We start from the raw sequence: 21920 nt of genomic DNA, 5'->3' as shown, positions 1-21920 counted from the left end.
TCTGAATTCCCCTTTTAGCATCAGGGTCTTCAGGATTTTTACCCCTCCTCACAGCTGCCAACTTTGGAGGCAATCAGCTTCTTAATCAAGAGTACAGATTAGTAGGAATAAACACAAAATCCAATATTAGAAAAGCTCATATAACCTACTCTCTGAGGAACAGGAAAGGCCACAGATGCTGAGGATCAGGATTGTTCCCCGTGACAGGACAGTGGATATTCTCCAGCTACTCACCACAGTTTCACTGCTCTGGTCTCACAGGAAAAGCTCTGAAGGCACAGTACATGAAAAGGAGCAGCTCTCCATTCAGCCTGGCACTGCTCTGACTGCCAGGAGCAAACATATAGTGCTCAAAAACCCTGTGCCTCTTTCTTCCTTCCCAAGCCCCTGCCCGCTGACAGCCCCTGCTTTCATTTGAGCACGGAAGGTTCACGCTTTTAAACCCAATTCCCAGCTCACAAGTACACTGCAAAAGTAACATGCTGGACTTCAGTATTGCACTTCTCAATAAAGTCTGAGCGTGTCCCAGCTGTGAGGGGTGAGGAGAGACAGGGCAGCACTTTCAAAGGGCTGAGGGCATCATTTTAAATCCAAGAAGCAGCAGGAGCTGGAGGACTTGGCTCTGCAGCAGGCAAGGAGCACAGCTGAGTTAACATTGTGGAAGCACCATGTGCTCCACTCAGCTGGGCCTCAGCACTGAAGGGGTGTGGTGGGACCCCAGGGTTTATGGAGGTAAGGATGTGCCCCAGGGACAAGGTGATGCTACCCCTGGTGCTTCATGAGCACCATGTCCACCAGCTCAGGGATCTCTGCCCAGGGCTCCTGCCCTTCCTCGTTGCCCCAAGAGATCAGAGATGCTCCAACTAGCACAACAAATTATGAATGAGCAGCTAAGGAAGAGAAGCTCCCACAGTCCCAGTTACCGCAGCCGGAACGACACGACCACATTACTCGTAAGAGATCCCTTGAAACTCAAATAACCCCACAGTTCCCTGCCTTGCCAAACTCCATAATATCAGCATTGCCTGAGCCAACAGGACAAGAGCTAAAAATACTCTGATCCAACTCATTGCAGGTCCCTGATGGGAAGGCAGAGTCTCTCAACATGTGCTCTGTGGAAGTGTTGCAGTGTGTGCCCTCGGGGCGAGTCTGCGCTACGGGCCTGACACTGATAACAACGTGGCCAAGAGGCTCAGCCCAAAGTTTTCCCATTCCCCTGGAACAATTCACAGCTCAGCCCTGCTGTGGTTTCTTGGTGCATCTCAGAGTCAACCTCTCCTTTTTCAGTGCCAAACTATGTTCTCGAGCCACATCAAATCGGTTTGCAGTCCCTGCAGTTCACAAGCTCTGAACTGGATGTTTCTGTTCCACACGTCAGGGATGGGAGACACAGACTCTGAGAACTTTGCATATCCCAGGGCTATTTTCTAACCTAGAACCTCCCCACAAACCCCACTGACACATTGGGGGTGGTGTAGCCCAAACAGGTGCTGGGGAGGGGTTTTGAAGAGGAGCACACTGTGTTCATGCAGTGTCATGTTCTCCACTGTCCTTCTGTGCTCAGTCCTGTTTTCCACATGAATGGACTCCGAACCAAAACAAAATGTATTTACTATGGTTTTCTTCTGCTGCATAAAGTGATGTTTTCATAGAATCCCAGAATGGTTTGGGGTTTTAAGGGGACCTTGAAGATCATCTCCTTCCACCCCCTGCCATGGGCAGGGACACCTTTCACTAGCCCAGGTTGCTCCAAGCCCCGTCCAACCTGGCCTTGGACACTTCCAGGGATGGGACAGCCACAGCTTCTCTGGGCAACCTGTGCCTCCCAGCCCTCACAGGGAAGAACTTCTTCCCACTATCTAATCTAAACCCACTGGTTTTGAGTTTAAAGCAATTCCCCCCTGTCCTTTCACTACCTGCCCTAGTGAAAATTCCCTCTCCAGCTCTCTCAGAGCCTCTTTAGGTATTGACAGGCCACAATAAGACCATCCCAGACAGTTCTTCAGGGGGCCTTCTCCTCTCCCCTTCCTAATTTCAGCCATGTGGGGTTTTTGTTTCTTGTCTCACTCATATTTCTCTTTAGAGAGGGGCAGCTCCTGGTTCACCTGCCTGTCTCTGCCCCCTGAGAGCAGTTTTTCCCTGTGTTCCCAGAATCCATCACCCACTCCAGTGGGTTGTAGCCCAGGCTACGTGTCTTGAGCAGTTTATTCTGGACAATACCAGCCCCATGAATGACCTTAACTTGGAGAGGGAATATCTCAAACTCATCCAAAGCACATTTGCTTTTCCAGCCTCCGGGAAGCTCGGCGAGGCGCGTCTGTGGAGCGCAGGCTCTCCAGCACGGAGGGAAGCTGGCCAGGCAAGCCCTGCACCCTGCTGGGGATGAAGATGTTACAGTTGCCTGGGAAACCACTCCATGGGATCACTGAAATGTATTCTATATGTTTGCCTTCAGATACAAGATTATCACCTTGTCCATGAGCAGTGTCAGGAGAAATTCTGACACGGGATAAACTCAGGCTGGAACCTGCAGGAATCAAATAACTCTTTTCACAGATAAATCCAATATAAAGTGACTCACGGTCCAACACCAACCAAATGTGCCCTGCAAGAGTAAAGGCTGGTCACAGAGCATTAAAGTACCTCACTCCTCAGCCAAGGACACATTAGCCTATTACTAGCAGGTGGAAGAATTGTCTGAGTAGAGAGAGAAGATCTATAATCAAAGGAGATGGGGTTATTCAAGGACTGAGAGTATTTATTTAGATTCAGTGTTTTTAAATTTGGATATTTTTTACCTATTTTAAGGAAGAATACATTCAGTAATTACAGCAGGAGCACTGGTAGCCACCAGGTAGCCACAAGCCAGGCTCAGATGGATGGTGGGGTAAAATCTCTGTTTGCACTTTCTCATAGCAATGAGCAATTCAGGACTCATCCAAGAAGTTGGAGCTCTGCCACATTCCTTTCCCAAGACTTTCTCTGGTACCACAATAGTGACATTGCACCCAAAACCCCACAGACTTAATGGTGAAGGAATTCCAGTAAGGACTGGCAAATGCTGGTTTGGGGGAAATCAGGTTTAATAGCAAGCAGGAAGGGGGAAGAATTTAAGGCAAGATGACATTTTATTACAAAATAACAAACCGACAAGTCAAATGAGGACTGTGTTGTGCCTAAATATCACAGATTCATAGAATGGTTTGAGTAGAAGGGACCTTAAAGCCCATCTCATTCCAACCCCTTGCCATGGAAATATGGTGGGGGTATTGGACCAGTTTTAGAGAACAAAGAGCAATAAAGAAGAGCAAAATATTGCTCAAAATTTCCTATTTCTGGCAGCAGTTTAAACAAGGAACCCAGTACAATTTCACTGCTTGCTTACCTTCAACCAAAGAACAACACTGGGCTTTAATTCCTCCTGTGGGTGTAGTCAGCTCTTAAGTTAAAATCCAGGCTTAATATCCTCTCCTCATAATTTAGGTCACGGGCAGAGAAGCAACACAAGGAAATAGAGAGAAATTTCAGGCTTTGCAATAGAGGCTAAAAAACCCCATCCTGTGCTCAAGGCTCCCGGGGCATCAACTGCAGCCGCTGCTCTGCTGGGAAAGAGCCAAGTCTTGAAGCCAAACAAGTCTGAAATCCCTACAGGATTCAAAACCTGGGTTAACAGGCCTTTGGTGGGGTCTGTCTTCAGTCTCTGAGGTTGTTTGACTGGTTGTCGAGGTCAGGAAAGAGCCTGTTCTACTCTTTGAATGGCTCATACGCTGTGGGCAGCCTGAAGAGCAGGAGAAAGCCCAGAGAGGCACTGGGAGAGCCCCATTTCCAGCTCCTCTCCTCTGCCAGGGACAAAAAAAACCAAATAGGGATGTTGAAGGAATCATTGGGATCATCTAGTTCACGTGGATGGAATAAATGAAGGAGAAAAGTGTTTAATGGAAGAAAAAGGTGAAAGGCTGGGAGAGCTGGGGGTGTTCACCTGGAGAAGAGAAGGCTCCAGGGAGACCTTAGAGCCTCTTCCAGTGCCTAAAGGAGCTCCAGGAGAGCTGGAGAGGGAATTTTCATTGGGATAGGTAGTGAAAGGACAAGGGGGAATGGCTTCACACCCAAAGAGAATAGATTTAGATGAGATATTAGGAAAAAGTTCTCCCCTGTGAGGGTGGTGAGGTCCTGGCACAGGTTGCCCAGAGAAGCTGTGGCTGCCCCATCCCTGGAAGTGTCCAAGGCCAGGTTGGACAGGGCTTGGAGCAACCTGGGCTAGTGGGAGGTGTCCCTGCCCATGGCAAGGGGGGGAACAAAATGATTTTCAAGGTCCCCTTTCAACCCTAACCATTCCAGGATTCCATGATTAAACAGCAGATCAGAGCAGTACCAGTCTGGGAGAATCCTGTGTTGGGTTTTTTCCCAGTTCTTCACTTCAAAAATACGAACAAACCAAACCACCTTCCCCTCTGGTCCCTGTGACACAGTTGCAGGGTGATGTTCAGTGTTTCAGCTGTGGTCCTGTGCATCAGCAGAGTTACACACAGCCTCAGCAGCCAGTGCCATGTGACTCTCTGCAGTTTATGATGCTCATACTCATATAAACATAATTACATTGCACAAGGCTATAAACTCCACATTCTGGGGGGTGTGAGTATCTTTATTAAACTGTGTATATACACATTCTTACTAATTTATATGGCATCTTTCTTGTTAAATATAACAGCAAAATATAATTGAGTCTTCCATTCCTAATGGTGGGCTGAGTTTGTTTATATTGCCAAAATGTATGAGCCTAAATTTTTGAACATCCAAAAATCCTCTGGAGTCTTAGATGAGCAGAACAGCCTTACAGGGCAGCCCTGGGGTTTCTGCTGAGTCATCATAAGGCCTGGGCAGAGATTGTTACATCCAGCTGACCCAAAATGCTGCTAAAAACACAGTCAGGTCCTTCAACACTGCACAAACCAAATTAAACTTCCAGGAATCTGCATCCAACTGATTCCTGACATAAATTTCAAGTGTAACTACATCCCCTTTTATTTTTTTTTCCTAGTATTTCAGTTCTGGCTTGATTTAATTGAGATTTTCAGGAGAAAATAATAATAACTAATGAAGAATAATTAATCACATCCCAGGGGAAGGTGCCATATATTTTAGTTCACAGCTGGTGATACTGGGGAGAACACAGGACTTTATGGGCCCTGTTACCAACTGGCCTCTTTGTATGGCAAAGGGGAAAAGGGAAATGAAAAAGGAAATGGGGAAAAGGAAACGAAAAAGAAAAGGAGGAAAGAAAACATGGAGGAAAAAGGGAAGGCAAGGCAAGGCAAGGCAAGGTTCTGTTTTGCACATTTTCTTCTGGTCTAGCATTAACTTTGAGCAGGTTTATTAAGCCTGGCTCCACTCTGACAGACACCCAGCAGAGGCTGATGGAGCTGCTCCAGCCCTTGCTGCCAACGCGCTCCCAGTGAACCGAAGGGAGACTTCCAGGGGCTGGGATGGCAATTCCAGCATCCCTGCTCACATAGCTCCTTGGCCTCACAGCAAGGGCTGCCAATAAGGCTGTCAAATTAGAGAGATGGTGTCCTGTAACGTGGATTTCTTTCCTGCAGGAAAAACTATTTCAGGCTGGGCAGGGAAGCGGCAGAATCACCACGGGCTGGGAGCTGCATCCACTGCTTGCAGGGAGGGAATGGAGCTGCATCCACTGCCTGCAGGGAGGGACCACATCCAGCAGCAGTGCCTGGATATCCAACCTGCTCTGGAGACTCACTTTAAAAACAAATACAGCTTCAAGATACCGTAGTGATGCAGCAATGCCAGTGATGCCACCAAACCAGGACCTATATCCTTCTTTTTCCATGTGTTTGGGCACTCTGAGCAAACAAGCCAGCACTGCCAAAGCAATGCAAGGGGAACATGCAATAAATCAGGTAATACAGCGAAAATCACTGTGCCAGAACAGCCATAGCAGAGGCCTGAAATTCACTTTTACCTTCTTTTTTTTTCCTACTGAAAACAAAAGCTGAAATACCCCGTGAGAGCTCCACACCACCAGCAGAGAGGATCTCACCAGAAAGCTCCATGAGAACAGTTTTTCAATGCAGAGAGGAGAAAATTAGTGTTTGGAGTATCAGAGCCCATGCCAAAGAGAAAAAAAAATAATTAAAAAAATAGATCTGAACAGAAATTCTGTAGTTTTAGTAGGAAATACTTTATGATGAAGCCGAGCAAGTAAACAAACAGAATGGCAAGTAATCAAATAAGACTTTCACAGATTGCTGGACAAGCCATAGGTGTTTTGTTGTTTGTTTGTTTGTTTTTTTATTTTTGTTCATAGTCTTTCTGCAAATAAATGTTCCTACACATATTTTAGGGAGAGCAATGCACTGGAAAATCACACAGCATTGGAGAAGCAGCCTGTGCACATTTCCAGGGTTAGCAGGCCAAAGACATCAGGATTTTCTAGGGAGAATTCAGGATGCTGGTTAAAACCCCTAAAAGAATCACAGGTTTTCTTCACATCACATCAACTGTTCCTTTTTCCTGTTCTTCTGCACATAAAGCAGAAAATGCCTGGACTGAAACCTCCATGGAAAAAAAAAAAGGTGATGTTGCTGCCTTGGGGGTGCTGCTGGAAAACTCTGTGTGTTCTTTTGTCTGCCTTTGCCTGTGGAAAAATCCATCAGTGCTTTAGGCTTTAGGGCTTTATGCAATTATTTTATTCTGTGTTAAGTGAAAAACAGGAATCAATATTTATTGTGCACATCACAGTCCTGTGTTTAGCCCCAAAAAGGGTTTAAATTTGATAGCCAGAGTCCATATGTCAACAAACATATGGGCTGAGTGTGTCACAGACACTTTATGAAGGACATTCCTTTGTGAAACAGCTGAGAGCTTCAGGAATTTTTGGAAGTGCCTGAAAACAATATACAATTGCAAATGAGGTGCCTAAATTATTTGAGATTATAATTTCAAACAGGGTGTCTCTATTACAGAGTCCTTTGTACTTGCTTCTAGGACTGTGTGATTTATCCTGCACTCCATCATTGATTTTTGCAGTGGTACATCCCTCTTAGCAGAGCCTACATTTATTTCCATAATTAGGATCATTGCAATGTTTTGAGTTTAATTGTGACCTTTGCATCTCTCTAAACAAAACTTCTTCGAGCCAGTACAACTGTATTTTACACAGCTCTGTCCTGCAGTGGCAGACAACTGGAAAAACACTCTCCCAAAGACTTCAGCTCCTCACTTTTAATAGTAAGATGTCCTCAGAAAAGCAATTTGAACTTATTCCTAGACCAAGTCCCATGAAGGACTCCATTTGTCTGCAGCAAGCAGGTATTGACTATTCCCATCCATCCCTGTCCATCCCTAATGCATCTCCTCTGCCCACAGAAATGGGGATGGACATCTTTTCTGCCTGAAATTGCAGCTAGAAAAGTACATATTAAAGAAATTACCTTGGAAAATACAGTTTTTCAGTCTTCCTCCAGTTTTCTTCGGGGACAGAGAGTAGAAAACTTCTGTGACAGGAGCAGGGGTGGGAGCCCACGACTTTTGAGGTGATGTTTAGCTGGCTGAAGGTTCAGTGATGATGGAAAATTCTAGGATTTCAGCAGTGGTGGATTTTCATTGCCTGTCAAATAATTTAGGAGAAATCATTACAATGAGAAGCCAGTTAGAAAAGGCATTGACATTAAAAAATGTTCTCAGATGAGAAGTAAAGGGTGCTTTGTCCCAAACTTGGGTAAAGCAATGGCAGTGATGTCCTTTAAAATATGATTCTGTGATTTGCAGCAACTTGGTTTGCATTTCTTTAGGTAAATTATACCAACAGCCTGAGCATGAGATTGTGCTGAATACACTACTTTCCACAGAAAAGAATGGAAAAAATTGTGCAAAATAACATCCATAAAGAGAGATTTCAAAACTGATCAGGAACAGTAACATCAATTATTCTTGGAAGCACTGGAAAATGAAGGCATTTCCCACTAGGACTGGACAAAAGAGTCAAATAGCCCAACACCTGGACTGACAGTCATAAAGTTCTCACAAATTTTAATTGCTTTGCCAAATATCTGCTTCCACAACTTGTTTGCAAGAACTTGGCTCTGCAAAAGCTGCTGATATACAAAAGTCTGTGGCCATTCACAGACATTGCAATGAGCCTTCCAGCTTTCCAGGAGATGGAACTACTGCCAGCTGTTTGTTGTAGTAACAGGAGTTTGTCTGGAAGTGTCCAAAGGTCTTAACTGCTGTCTGTGGCCAATTCACATGGCAAACAGGGAAAAAGAGGAGAAACAAAGCAGAGACTGCAACGTGGAATTTCAACCCTTCCAGAAACAAAGCAGAGACTGCAACGTGGAATTTCAACCCTTCCAGAATTACATTCTGAGACGTGGAGAGCAGTGAAGACAGAAATGATGGATGAAATAATTGTGTGAGGCACTATCAGGCAAAGCTAATCCTGTATTGTTCTGCAGTTCATCCCAATCAGGGAAGAGGGGAGGCTGCACTTTGCATTCTAACAAATAAGAAACAGTGTCCCTGGCTGCCCTCAAATTTTTCAGAGGAGATCTTCAGCACACAATCCTGAGAAAGCACCTGCCAAAAAACAGGTGTCCCCAGCCACAAAGCACTGCATGAACATTGATCATAATGATAATTCTTTTGCAGCTGGAAGAGGAATGTATTTAACATCAGACAACTGGGGACAATGGTCCTTCTCCTGACAGATTTCACCAGGGGTCACAACAAACCCAGTGTAGCTCATGTCTGTGTGACAGCATCTCCCTTCCTGGGGGACACCTCTCACCAGCAGTGAGTGAAGTGCCAGGGGATGTCGTGAATGAAGACAGAAAAGGAACTAAATCTCACTGAAGAGATAAATCTTCTTCATCCAGACTTCCCACAACAAGGAAGAAGCCCAATCAGTCAAAATTTCACGACTGGATTTATGCTGTGTTCTGCTTCCCCTCCTGATGTTTGTGTGATGGACCCACCATCCCTCCTGCCCAGCCCTCCTCCAGGACAGCTCACCTCCTGCTGCTGAAGCATCTGTTGCTTTACAACTCTCCACTACTATCTTTCCCGACTGGATAATGCTTTCCCATATCTCCCTATGTGTTCTAGAGCAGCATTTCAGTCCAAAACCACTAGAAATCGGTCTGGGATGGAAAATCACCGTTTCACAGAATGGTTTGTGTTGGAAGAGACCTCACGGACCATCTCATTCCCCACCTTACACTACACCAGCTTGCTCCAACCTGGCCTTGAACACTTAAAACTCCAATTCCTTCCTTTTCTTCCCACTCTTCTGCTTTCCCTCTGCAATCAGTTGCTGCCTTTGTACAAGCTCTGTTCAAAAAACTAGTGGATGTGGCATTTGGGGACATGGGTTAGTGGTGGTCTTGCAAGTGCTGGGGGAACAGTTGCACTGGAGCTTAGCAGCCTTTTCCGACCTTAATGATTCTGTGACACATTTGGTACAACCCTGGGCCACTCCAGGACCACTAAAGCTACTTTAATATGTACCACTGATTTCAAGGTGAGGGAAAAGAGTGCAGATTTTAGGTGACATCAGTGATGGTTATGAAATATAATCATTAAAATGCCCTTTCCCTGCCTCTACCAGAGCACTTACAGTCACTGCTTTTCAAAAATAACTTCCAAAAGTGGTGTTTTTGCAGTACCAGAGCAGGTGGATCCAAGATCTGCAGTTAATGCAGCTGAGTGTGCAGGAGCACTCTGAGCCAGCTTATTTTCCCACTGAGGTTGATGTGAAACCTTCTTTTGATTTCACTCATGCAGGGTTGAAACACTCAGGTGGTGTTTATCCAGTGAATAAATGAGAGATGGCACAGGAGTGTCTGAGTGAATTCAAAATCATGTGGCAAACTCAGTCGGGAGCAGCAGCTTCCAGGGCTGTGACACTAAACCCAGCAAAAATTATATCAAAAGCAAGATTAAAATAGTTCTTATGTACATGGGGACGTGGTTTAGTGATGAACATGGTGGTGCTGGGTTAAGGGTTGGACTCAATGATCTTAGAGGGCTTTTCCAACCTTAATGATTCTTTTCCCTTCCCTTCCCTTCCCTTCCCCGCCCCTCCCCTCCCCTCCCCTCCCCTCCCTTCCCCTCCCCTCCCTTCCCTTCCCTTCCCTTCCCTTCCCTTCCCTTCCCTTCCCTTCCCTTCCCTTCCCCGTCCCCTTCCCCTTCCCCTTCCCCTTCCCCTTCCCCTTCCCCTTCCCCTTCCCTTTGTCTTCTCTCTTTTCTCCTCCCCTCCCCTCCACTATTCCCTCCCCTATCCCCTTCCCTTCCCTCTTATCTTAACAGTCTGGGAGAGCAAAACTGGTATGAAAAACTTGGATATCTCTGGGTTTAAAACACTGGTAGCAATGTTTCATAACGAATCATTTCATTTGGTTTCCAGACAGACACACTGGGGCCTCCTGAGTGGGGGCTGAATAAGAAACTCTGGGGATGCAGCTTCAAACGTGGCAACTGCTCAGAGCTGCTTCATTGCTCCAGACTGATGGTGTTTGTACAGAGAAGGTTCTAAGGGACATTTTGTCTCTGCAATCTGAGCCAGGTGCTCCTCACCAAGTCCCTGCTTTCTTGGGCAAGTGGAGCAAACAGTGCATGAGACACAGACAGATGTGAAGCTCAGTGCAGGCAGAACCTACAACCGATGAAATGGAGTGAAAAACGGAGAAAAGAGAGCTAAAATAAACCTCAAGGCAACTTGCTGGGTGAAATGTCTCTAAAGTGGAAAGCTTAAAAAGTGCTGGGCTGCAGCAGATGCCTCGGGATGGGACTATTTAGGATATGATAATTGCATGATGCTGCCATGAATATCCAAACGTGCACATGCCATAACAACATGCAGGCACAGGTATAAATATTTTTTTGGAAATATTTTAAAGTTTTGGACCATATAATGAAGTTTTCTAAAACATTAATTGAGCTAAACCAGCATGGTCTCATTTTCAGCACTAAACTAATTATTTACATCAGCTAAATAACTCACTCCTCTCTGAATCCTTCCTAATAAATAAATAATTACCCTTGGAAAAAAAAAGGATTATTTTCATGTAGCTAGAGAAAGGCATTTTGATTGCTTATGGCTTTTAAAAGTGCTTTAGATCTTCCTTCAAATTTGCTCCTTATGTTCCAGGAGCAAAGATCATTGTCAGGTTTGATGCTGCCCTGTAGGAGAAGGCAACAGAAAGAGCTTTTTCAATTTTTTTGTCTGCAATTTAAGAGCCAATTTGAAGATTCCAAAGTGCTTTAGTGTTCTTAACTAATCAAGGCACAGGATATATAGGTCAAAATTGAAATAGATCTGTGCTTCCTAGAAAGTACATAGCAATGCATCCCCTAAAAAAAAGGCAAAAAGAAAAGAATATGAAAAATAACAGCTACATCCCCTTCTCCCAGAACTGGAAAACTGTAAATTCAGATAAATTATGAGAAATCTAATAGATACAAAATGAGCCCATCCATTAAAACAACAGATGGGAAACAACAGATCACAGGGAAACACAACAGGCAACATCCACTCAGGTGGGTTTTTACATGTATGTAAGTAAGAATATATAATCTTCTATATCTACATGCTCACCCATCATCAGCCTGATTTTTCAGCACCCAAAATCCTCCATCCAGGACTTTCTTTGGTGCCAGGAAGATCCTGCAGTCCCTCACACCCTTCCTGGTGCCACCACTAACTTTTGCAACTGATGATATTCCAGATATTTCCAAGTTTCCTTGGCAAATATTACAACAGAAGTTGTAAGTAAATGAAAGCACAATGTGATTGTGGTAACAAAAAAAAAACAAACAAACCCCCCTATTGATACAAATCAAATATTTCACTCATCTTCTCTTTACTTTTTAAACTTGCTGCAAATCACTGACTGAGGAGAAAACACCACACTGGTCATGGGCATGTGAAGGTCCTATTTTAGTCAAGGCAGTAGAAAATAGGCTTTCATAACCCAATGTTTATGAAAGACAGAAAAGCAGTATCATCAATGAAGAATCTGGGTGGTGAGGGGGTGGAGAGAATAATTTTCAAAGCATTTTTTTACAGCCAAAATTAAAATAAGTGGTATAATTCAAGCCATTCTACACTTGAGGTGGGATTTTTTTTCCTTTGCATCTGAAAAATTAAGAAGTGTTCTTACACGCAGGAGGGATAAAAACACATTTAGTGCAGATGCTGAAAGGAAGCATATCAGTGAACTGAGAAGTGATTATGTTGGACCCTTGGGCAATAAGGCTGTCACAAAATTTCCAAACAAGATGTGAGAATCTAGGACAGTTCTGCTGTTGGGTCACAGTGTTTGCTTTGCAGTTCCATTCCCCGTTTTCCAGTTGGAAATTAAACGGCAACATTTCCAGTATTGAGTCATTCCCTGTCACTGGAAATATGCAGGAGAGCCTGAGCAGAGCTGGGGAGGGGAGGCTGTGACAGCAGAACGTGTCACACACAGGTCAAAGCCAGACAGAAATGAAGGGGTGAAATGGGGGAACAAGAGAACTTATGGCTTTTGCTCAAACCTACACACCCCTTCAGCTATAAAACATTATTTGTCATAAAACAGCTGAAGTTTTGTGCCTGTCGTCCACTTAAACCCCGTGGAAACACAGGGTTTCATAAAGTCATTTTGGGCACAGGAGATGCACAGGGAGGTTCCTCCAGAAGGCATTTTTAATTATCTATTGCTGAACCATCCCCTGGAGAAGCCCTTTCTGCTCCTCTCCTCTCCCTCTCCTCTCTCCTTCTCCCTCCTATTTTTCCTTTATCTTTTTTTTTTTTTCCCTTCAAAATAAATAAATAAAAAGCCAAACAACAAACCAACCAAAGAAAATGAAAACACTTGCCAAGGTCTCGGTGATATTCTACTAGGGAAGAGAGAATTCTGAGGTCACCTCTGCAACTGGGATATGTTTTTGTGCACAGCACAGAGCAGAGCTGCCTATAGTTATACAGCAGTGACAAAATTCCGCATTTAAAGGCTTTACAGATTGAAAGAGGAGTGAAATGGCACCAATAAAATGGCACAAACCAGTCTGATTAATAATTAAAATGAGTGTTTATGTGGTTAAGAGGGAAAGTTGCCACCAAGTGCCACAGCCATCTCTGAGGCAGCCAGTCAAGTGCAATAAAATGGTTATAAATGCAGCATTTTGGGGCATCCTCCCCCCTCCCAAATATCTCCTGAGCACAAGGAACTTCCAAAGTCAGAAGAAATGGAGCTAATCCTATAGTGAGAGGGTAATTTCAAAGGGTAATTGATGTCTTTTTAACCCAGAACTGTCAAAGTGGATTGAGAATAATAGAGCTTGACAAGGCTGAAGTTAAAAGAGAAATGGGAAGGCTGATCTACTTCAGGGTCTGAATTTCAATGCTACGTTGGGGTTGCACTTTTAGCAGGATAGTATCAAACAAATACTGTCCTGTAAACAAAGGAGTGAAGGAAAAATGGTTTAATGCTTAAAACAAACCCCAAAATGCTCAAACCCCAGTTTCCCCCTCAACTTTGTCAGAATGGTTGAATCTCATTTCTCTGAACAGCAACAATGTGCCTGATAAGAGCAAAGTGTTGGGAAGTGGAGGTCATCTAGAGTGATAAAATCAAATCCACTGCAGTGAAAAGGCATTTAAATCCACCTTCTCTGCATTGGCAACCTCTCTGTGCTGCTGAGAGGTAGATGGAGAGCTCTGCACTGAGAATGGAAGGGCTGAGGGGATTATAAGTCTTGGTTCAGTTGAAAAGAGACAGCAAAAGTCATGGAAAGACATAGAAATTAGAGATCATATTGACAGCAAGGAGCAGGACGTGAAGCTACAGAGAATGGAAGTGGCATCTTTAATTACTGACCCAGCAGCTCCTCAGGTCAGGGGGATGGGATGTTCTCTCCCCCTGAGTGGCTCAGAAAGGGGAGATTCCCAAATCTGGGAATTTTGGGGTTATATGGGATGAATTTAGGAAAGGACATGGTTTTCAAAGGGCTGAATGTCCTATAGCTCTACACGTGGCCCTTTCTCTAAATCCTTTCCTTCTGCGAACAAAACAATAAAGATTAAAAAAACCTTATAGGCATTAAAAAAACCCCAAACCAATACCTAAACAAACCTGAATAAAATACAGCTTTATGAACAATAAAGTAATGAAAATGTCCCATCAACCTCAGGAGGCCAAGGTGTTACCAGGCACATCATCCAGGGGGTATTTTGCTGCATCCAGCTGGTTTTAGTGGGGTTTGAGGAGCAGAGTTATGTAAGGCATGGAAGAGGATGATGTAAGATGCAGAAGGATTGAGCTGTAAGAACACTAACATGTTCCCCAGAGGACTGAAATGGCACTATTTATATACCCTTAGATTTTTTTTGCAATGTAGATGTGCATAGCTGTGTCATTATCAAAATCCAAAGAGCTCAATTTAGGTTGGGGGTTTTTGGGCTGGTTTAGGTAAAGTAAAAAAGCCCCAAAACCAGCAACTAACACATAACCTTGTGTATTAATTCACAGGCAGATAATGCAAGACTCAGCTGCCAACACCAATTTCAACATCACCTTTAAAAGTTTAGCTCCCATTTACCCCTTAGATTCGGGACTGAGGAGATAGAAGAAACAAAAGCATTAGTTTTTAGGGGAACATTATCTAGAAAACTCAGGTAGTAGTTTCTATAATACAAGTAAAACCCAGACCTCATTAGTGGTGTTTCCTAATGAAAATATCCTTAATCCTTGAGCCAAATATATATATTTGGATATATACCTAGTATTCAAAATACAATTATTTACAGTGGAGCTGTCTTTTCAGTATTTCTAATGGTAAGCAAAAAGAAACACCCTGACAGGACATTTGTACCACTGTCCTTGTTTTAAATATTGGGATTTTAAACACTGACCACCCTGTGATAGTGGGAATTTAGGGAAGATAAACACACCAACCCAATCCTCTTTCCTCCTCAAAAGAGGGATGTCAAAGGTCATAATTTTTCTGTCTGAACTCCCTTCCCTGCTGTTTCTTCTTATGATTATTGTTTTTCCTTTAGGGTTTTATGCTTTTCCAGGCAAATATTTTTCCTTCTTGAATGCTGAATCTTATCTCAGAAACTCTCCCCTACCCCAGAGCTTGACCACCAGCAGCTGAGCTCGAGGAGGGACAGGAGGGGACACACAGAGAGATGGCATTACCCACGATCAGAGAAAGTGGGCAAAAATGTACAGGATTTATTGAATTTAACAGCACATGTAGTCTGCTGCTCCTCTTTATGGGCAGAGAATGATGCATTAATTATTTTAGAGATGATTTCTGACTCACCATCAGGATACAGCCAAATCCCTGCAAGACCATGACACGCACAGGTGATTGTGGTTTTATTGGATGGTGCATTCACAGCTGTTTCAGTTTATTACAAATGAAGGAAACAGCACTCTGGCACAAATTCTGCGAAACAAATGAATTTTTGACCTACGGCACCTTAACATTTCACTTCCCCCATGCGAAAGCAAATCCAGAGGTTGGGAAACAGGGATAAATTTTTCAGCTACTTTTTGCTACCCTAATTGTCAGCCTTTCCCTCCCACTCCCCCTCTGCCCACCCTTCCCTGCTCCCCACAATGCACGCAGGGAGCTGCCAAACACTCACATCATTCCTCAGCAAACACAACAGGAGCATGTGCTCTACTTTGTTTTCCCACTAGCTCTGCTCTTGCCTGAAGGTGCCTTCCCCTGCTCCATCATTTTGTGTTAAGAGAGAAGAGAAATGCAAGCGACACTCATTTTATAGCTCAGCCACAGGTAAATTATCTGGTGAAACAGGTGAGCACATGGCTTTCCTGCCTTTTATTTTTCTTACAGTGAAAATAAAATGTAATGGCTGTACTGATTTATTATTACCAGCAGAATGTAGCACAGGTATCATTTGACAGCATGTGTGCCTTCATAAATCCTTGGCTGAATGACAAACCCCATTCCGTGCAGTTTGAGGTTCCCCCTGAACCTCCGCCCCACAACTACACCAACTTTTTGCCAGGAAAAAAATTTCCTACAGCCCCACATCTTCACTGGGAATAGTCCCCATGGCTTTCTGGGACATGTCCAAGCTGGGAGGTGCCATTTCCAAATCTGATGAAGGCTCCAGCGTGGGGACATGTGAGCTCAGCCCTTGCTCTGGGGCAAGAGGAACCCACAGGGATTATGGAGGGCAGGGCAGGGCAGCAAGAACAGTGCCAGGCACAGACAGCTCACCCCTTGGAAACCCAAAGAGAGAGTCAGGATGGTTTGGGTTGGAAGGGACCTTGATGATCATCTCATTCCAACCCCTGCCATGGGCAGGGACACCTTCCACTAGACCAGTTTGCTCCGGGCCCCATCCAAGCTGGCCTTGGACACTTCCAGGGATTAGGCAGCTTCTCTGGGCAATCTGTGTCAGTGCCTCACCACCCTCAGAGGGAATTCCTTCCCAATATCCCACCTAACCTAGCCCCCTGTCAGTGGGATGCCATTCCCCTTTTTCCTATCAAAAACCGCCTCCATGCTCTGGCCCACAGGATAACAGAGGTGGGTGAAAACTGCTCACCCTCATTTTTCTAAAATGCACCTTCCAGTTATTCCCTTTAAATTTTTTTTTCCTCTTTAAACAAAAGAAATCGTGGAAGGAAAGGAAGGAGAAAGAGGAGGGGAAAAAAAAAAAAAAAAAGAACATCTTAAATGCAAACGTCAGAATGTTGAGAGCAGAGGGATCCAGGCTCCCGCTCGCACACGGGGCTCTGGGGTCACTGGTCACTTCCAATTAGCTCCTACCACCAGCTAATGCTCCCTGTCAGCCAGAAACAAGGAACTCTGGAGAAAAACAAGTTCCACACAGAGATTTTGTTTTTTTTTTTTTCATGGTACTACAATGGCCTGCAGGAAAGGGAAGTGTCCCCGCTGAACTGAGTAACTCTGCCTTAGATAACACTGCCAGAGACTGGTTCTGCTGTGGTCCCAGCAAAGAGCATCCCCCTCTCCAGGGTGGTGTGACAGGAGAGGTGCCCACTGTGGGATCAGCCTGTCCCCACTGACACAGCTGGCATTGTCCTGGAGCTGCTTGGGGAGCAGGAGGCACGGAGGACAGGGGAGAGAAAATCACAGAAACACAGAATGGTTTGGGTTCGAAGGGACCTTGAAGATCATCCAGTTCCAACTCCCTGCCATGGGCAGGGACACCTTCCACTAGCCCAGGTTGCTCCAAGCCCCGTCCAACCTGGCCTTGGACACTTCCAGGGATGGGGCAGCCACAGCTTCTCTGGGCAACCTGTGCCTGGATCTCACCACCCTCACAGGGAAGGATTCCTTCCCAATATCCCATCTGACCTTGCCCTCTGGCAGTGGGAAGCCATTGCCCCCTATCCTGCCACCCTATGCTCTTGTCCCAAGTCCCTCTCCAGTTCTCTTGGAGCCCCTTTAGGCACTGGAAGGGGCTCTAAGGTCTTCCTGGAGCTTTCTCCAGGTGAACACCTCCAGCTCTCCCAGCCTTTCCTCATAGCAGAGGTGCTCCAGCCTTTGCTTCCCATCAAACAAACAACCACTTCACATTTTCCAGGTCCTAAAGAGTCCTGGCCTAACATAAGACATGATTTCTGCTACTGACCTGACACAAACACCATGTCCCAGAAAACCTCACATCGGAGAAAAGAAATTAATTTTCCTAAAGTCACTTTTCAAGAGCCCCCTGGAGTAGCTGAGTCCAGAACAAACACTGATTTCTCTCCAGGTGCTCCCGATGGGAGATTCAGAAGTGTCCCATCTCTGCCCAAGGATTATTTTGTTTGGACACATACTCGTGTTCCCCAGTGCCTGCTCAGACACAGCACTGCACAGCAGCAACCTGTAACCTCCCACACACCTCTGCCCACCTCCACAGGGACCACGAGGTCAGTAAAAACAGAAACTTCTTAAAAAAATCTTGTATTTCTATCCTTTACTATTATTTCCCTCTAAGGAGCAAGTTAACAATAGTGTGCTGCTTGGGAAAAAGGAACAACAAATATATTTACCAACTGTACACAGTAATAAACTGATGGAAGTAAGTTTATAACCAGTAGACTGAGATATTATTAACAACCAGATATCAATATCATTTAAAAAATATCTTTGGACAGGCCTCTGTAACACAAGCAACTGCTTCATCTTTTGAAAAAAGGCATTTTCTTTTTGGAAATTTTTGAATTTGTGGTTGATTTATTTGGATTTTTCTCTGTGACATTCTGAGCACATAAGACTAAAATGCAGGAAAACACATCTAATTTTCAGAGAAACAATAATTAGAGCCTCAATGAACTTCCTGCCCTCTGCAGTGCCTTCTTCTCTTGCTGCAAGAACACACTTCCCAACACAATGCTTGGAATGTTAAATTGGATGTTAATAAGTGGTTTAAACTGCATAATTCATGCTAATCTAAGGAATGTTTTGCCTAGACCAGCGCTGGTGGGATTGTTTCACCTGTCACACTGTTACATGTCTATATGAGTCGCCTGTGATTCAACACAGCACGTGTGTTGCTGCTCCAAAATGGTGCCTGGGTCCCTATTCATTCCCACAGGTTCCTTAATATCCTGTGAAGTTTTTTCTTTTTTTTTTTTTCCAGTCCAGATAGTTTTTGCAGCTAATTTTCTCAGTTTTCAGCTGTTGGTGCAGTGATCTGCCATTGCTCACAGGAACGATGGAGAAAGAAAACTCAGTTTAAATCGGGATTGCAGTGCTGAGGAAATTTAAGCACAGCCATGGGAGAATAAAACAAAACTTGGAAGAGCAGCCAACAACAGGACAACACATAAAAAAAGCCTTATTGATAGGAAAGCAGGGCCACATTTGGTTTTGTCTGCACTTTCTCTTTGTGAAGGACTCCCTCAGTGTTGATGCCACCACACATTCCCCTCTAATGCCACTGGCAGAGGGCCACGGCTTCCAGTAACAGCAGAACCAGCATCTTTTCAAGCATCTGTTGAGCAGCCAAAGCTCCTGGTCTGCAAATGTGTGAGAAAGGACAATCACAGAATCATAGGATCGTTTAAGTTGGAAAAGACCTCTAAGATCCTCAAGCCCAACCATCACCCAGCACCACCACGTTCACCACTGAACCCTGCTCTCCAGTGCCACATCCTCAAGTTTTTTGAACACAGGGCTGGTGTTCCCAAAGCTCAGACAACTCTTGTTCTTGGTTATAATGAGGACAATTAGAGGCTCTAAGCTTTTTAGTAAGATGTGAGGGGTCACCCAAAGAACGTGGGAGAAGGCAACTGGACTCGCAGTGAGTGAGTGACAGGCAAAACACAAGGCAGCACCTTTGAGGACCAAGCAGATACTGCCCCAAAAGCCTAATAAGCACCAAAAGAGGTGTTTATTAGGAATCATCAGACAAACAAGAAATTCAAACACTTTAAGTGATAAAAACCATCTGAAAAATGGGAATGGGAGCACCTAGCAAGGTGAGAAAATACCAGGAGAACGTGCTGAGATCTTAGGCAATTCTGCCTTGAGCTCCAACTCAGAGGAAGCTTCGTAATAGTAATTTGAAAATCAGCGATAGGACGAGGGGGAATGGCCTTAAGCTGCAGGAGGGTAGGGTTAGATTAGATATGGGGGAGAAATTCTTTACTATAAGGGTGGTGAAGCCCAAGTGTCCAAGGCCAGGTTGGACAGGGCTTGGAGCAACCTAATCTAGTGGAAGGAGGCAGGAGGTGGAACTGGATGGTCTATAAGGTCCCTTCCAACCCAAACCATCCTATGTTTCTATGATTCTGTGAAATAAAGAGATTGAACAGGAGCTGTCAGTGAAGCACATGAAGTTCCATCTGCAGCATTAATCTGCTGTGGCCCGTGTTCCTGTTTAGTTCCCTGGCTGTGCAAGAGTTTGTGCTGCAACACACAGAAGTTCAACAGCATCAGAGCCAAACTGTGCAATGAAAAGCTGAGAGAATGGCCAAACCAATGTGGATTCAACCCAAAATAGCAGCACATCACCATCCATAAAATCTCAGCAGGTTTGGGATGGCTGACAGGGAGCTTGGGTAGTAGTGAGGGGTGGTCAGATTGGATTTGGAAAACCACAGATCATGTGTAGCTGTAAAAAGGTGGCGTGAGGGAATGGAAACCACTTGGCTACACACAACAGGAGACTGAATGGAGTCACCATTCCAGCCCACCCCTCATCAGGGTGTGGTGTACATGTCCCCAGTACACCAGCCCACAGCCAGTTAAATGAGTTATTTAATTCAGCAGCTTCTCATTAAAGAGTTTGAATACAATGACACGCACACTTGAAATGAAAAAAAATTAAGTCTGTCATTTGATAGAGAAACACAATTTACAGTAATTATTCATGTCTGCAGAATACACATAAAACCCTCCCTGAGGGAAATTAAAAATCCTATAAATAGCCTCACTGGAGAACAGCTGGATAGATCCTATACAATAACCAAGTATTTAGACTGATCCACACATTTCTGCATCCCCAAGAAGGTGGCAATTGCAAGCCTGAAATTCAGTTTAGATCCATGAAAAGTACAAAAGGAGAACAAGAGGAAATTGAAATGTCAGCGCAGCTGGACCTCACGCTTCCCATTACCACTAAAAACTGAGGAAATAGAGGAAAACACTGAATTTCAGTGCTCACCATCACTCAAGTGCCTGGTCTGTTTTTCATGGGCATTTTCTATAATTTATTGCTTTGTTAGAAGGCCAAGTGGAGATGCAGATTGAAAACTGCCTTACCTGGTGTGTGCAGAGGGATGTAGGAGCCACAGCTCAATGCTGAGGGACAGGAAGGTTCACCATCCATCCTCCTGGGAGACCTGCTCCAGCCTGGGAACCTCTTGTCCATGTCTGCACCCTGTCTTGCACTGAATTTAAATACACTTCTGCCATCCTTTCATTTGCCTTCAGCTTGGAAATAAAACACTTCAGGTTTAGAGTTCCAGAATGGTTTAGATGGGAAAAGCCCTCCAAGATCATTGAGCCCAACGATTCACCCACACTGCCAAGGCCACCATTAAACCCCCTCCCCAAGTGCCACATCCACACATCCCTCCCCATCCCTCCAGGATGAGGACTTCACCCCTGCCCTGGGCAGCTGTGCCAGCCCTTGCTGTTTTGTTCCAAAAGCATACAAAAGTATTCCACAGCCCAATCCAGGATGGTAATTCCCAGATCAGAAGAAGGTGACTCCTGTTACACCATGTACCGTCATAGTCTGGTCCACATAGATTTAAACATCAAACCAGCTGTAACCTTTGTAAGAAATTTTTCTGCTTTTTTCACCTGATTTTGTCAATACATACACAAGAAATGACTTGTTTAGACAAATAACCTTTAGCAAAATTGGGTAATTATGAACATCCATCACAGGTCCACTGGCATCAACAACATGACATGAAGCTTCTGGCATAGAATGATTCCCAAAAAGGCCACATGAATCAATAGGGAAGATGTCTAGTGTGAAGCTAGAAGGTGGACACCTCAAATAGACAATAAAATTAGATATTTTACATTAAAAATGTGTGTTTTGATGTGTGTGCATGAATACACATATATATGTGCACTCCCATGAATCTCTCATTCACATACCATAAGCATAACCATATGCACTGCAAATGTTTTATCATTTTCCTCTGTAAAGTCACATACAACAAACATCTAAGGCAAAGAAAAATGCCTTTGTTAAGACAAAACTGAATTGAAAAACATTTTTAGCCTCAGAATTTGTGATACCACCAGAGACATTTCAGTAATCATAAATGTCACTTATGGAAACCTGCTTAAGGAGTGACCTTTGTGCTGAGCTTCCCATTGAAAAGAAATTTGATTAAAAACCAAACAAATCTTTTGTGGTTTTGTGGGGGACTGATGAGAACTGATCTGTGCACCTG

General features: G+C 44.3%; 1 protein-coding gene across 2 annotated transcripts in view; it reads right to left on the bottom strand.

Annotated features, from left to right (window-relative positions):
* NPS (neuropeptide S) overlaps positions 1-20910 on the bottom strand; it is a 32476-nt gene extending 11566 nt beyond the window's left edge. Inside the window, exons 1-2 of one of the 2 annotated variants that reach the window (XM_032694936.1) lie at positions 20767-20910; positions 7452-7627 (exon numbers count right to left, since the gene is read on the bottom strand). The gene's annotated coding sequence lies outside the window, so the exon portion shown is untranslated. Of the gene's footprint in view, positions 1-3385; positions 3667-7451; positions 7628-20766 lie in introns of those variants that run through there. The other variant, XM_032694937.1, reaches the window with a different exon arrangement.
* Positions 20911-21920: the final 1010 nt, after the last annotated feature.

The sequence above is a fragment of the Chiroxiphia lanceolata genome, chromosome 8 (genome assembly GCF_009829145.1).
Source record: "Chiroxiphia lanceolata isolate bChiLan1 chromosome 8, bChiLan1.pri, whole genome shotgun sequence".
NCBI lineage: Eukaryota > Metazoa > Chordata > Aves > Passeriformes > Pipridae > Chiroxiphia > Chiroxiphia lanceolata.
This window is presented reverse-complemented; position numbering and strand designations above follow the sequence as displayed.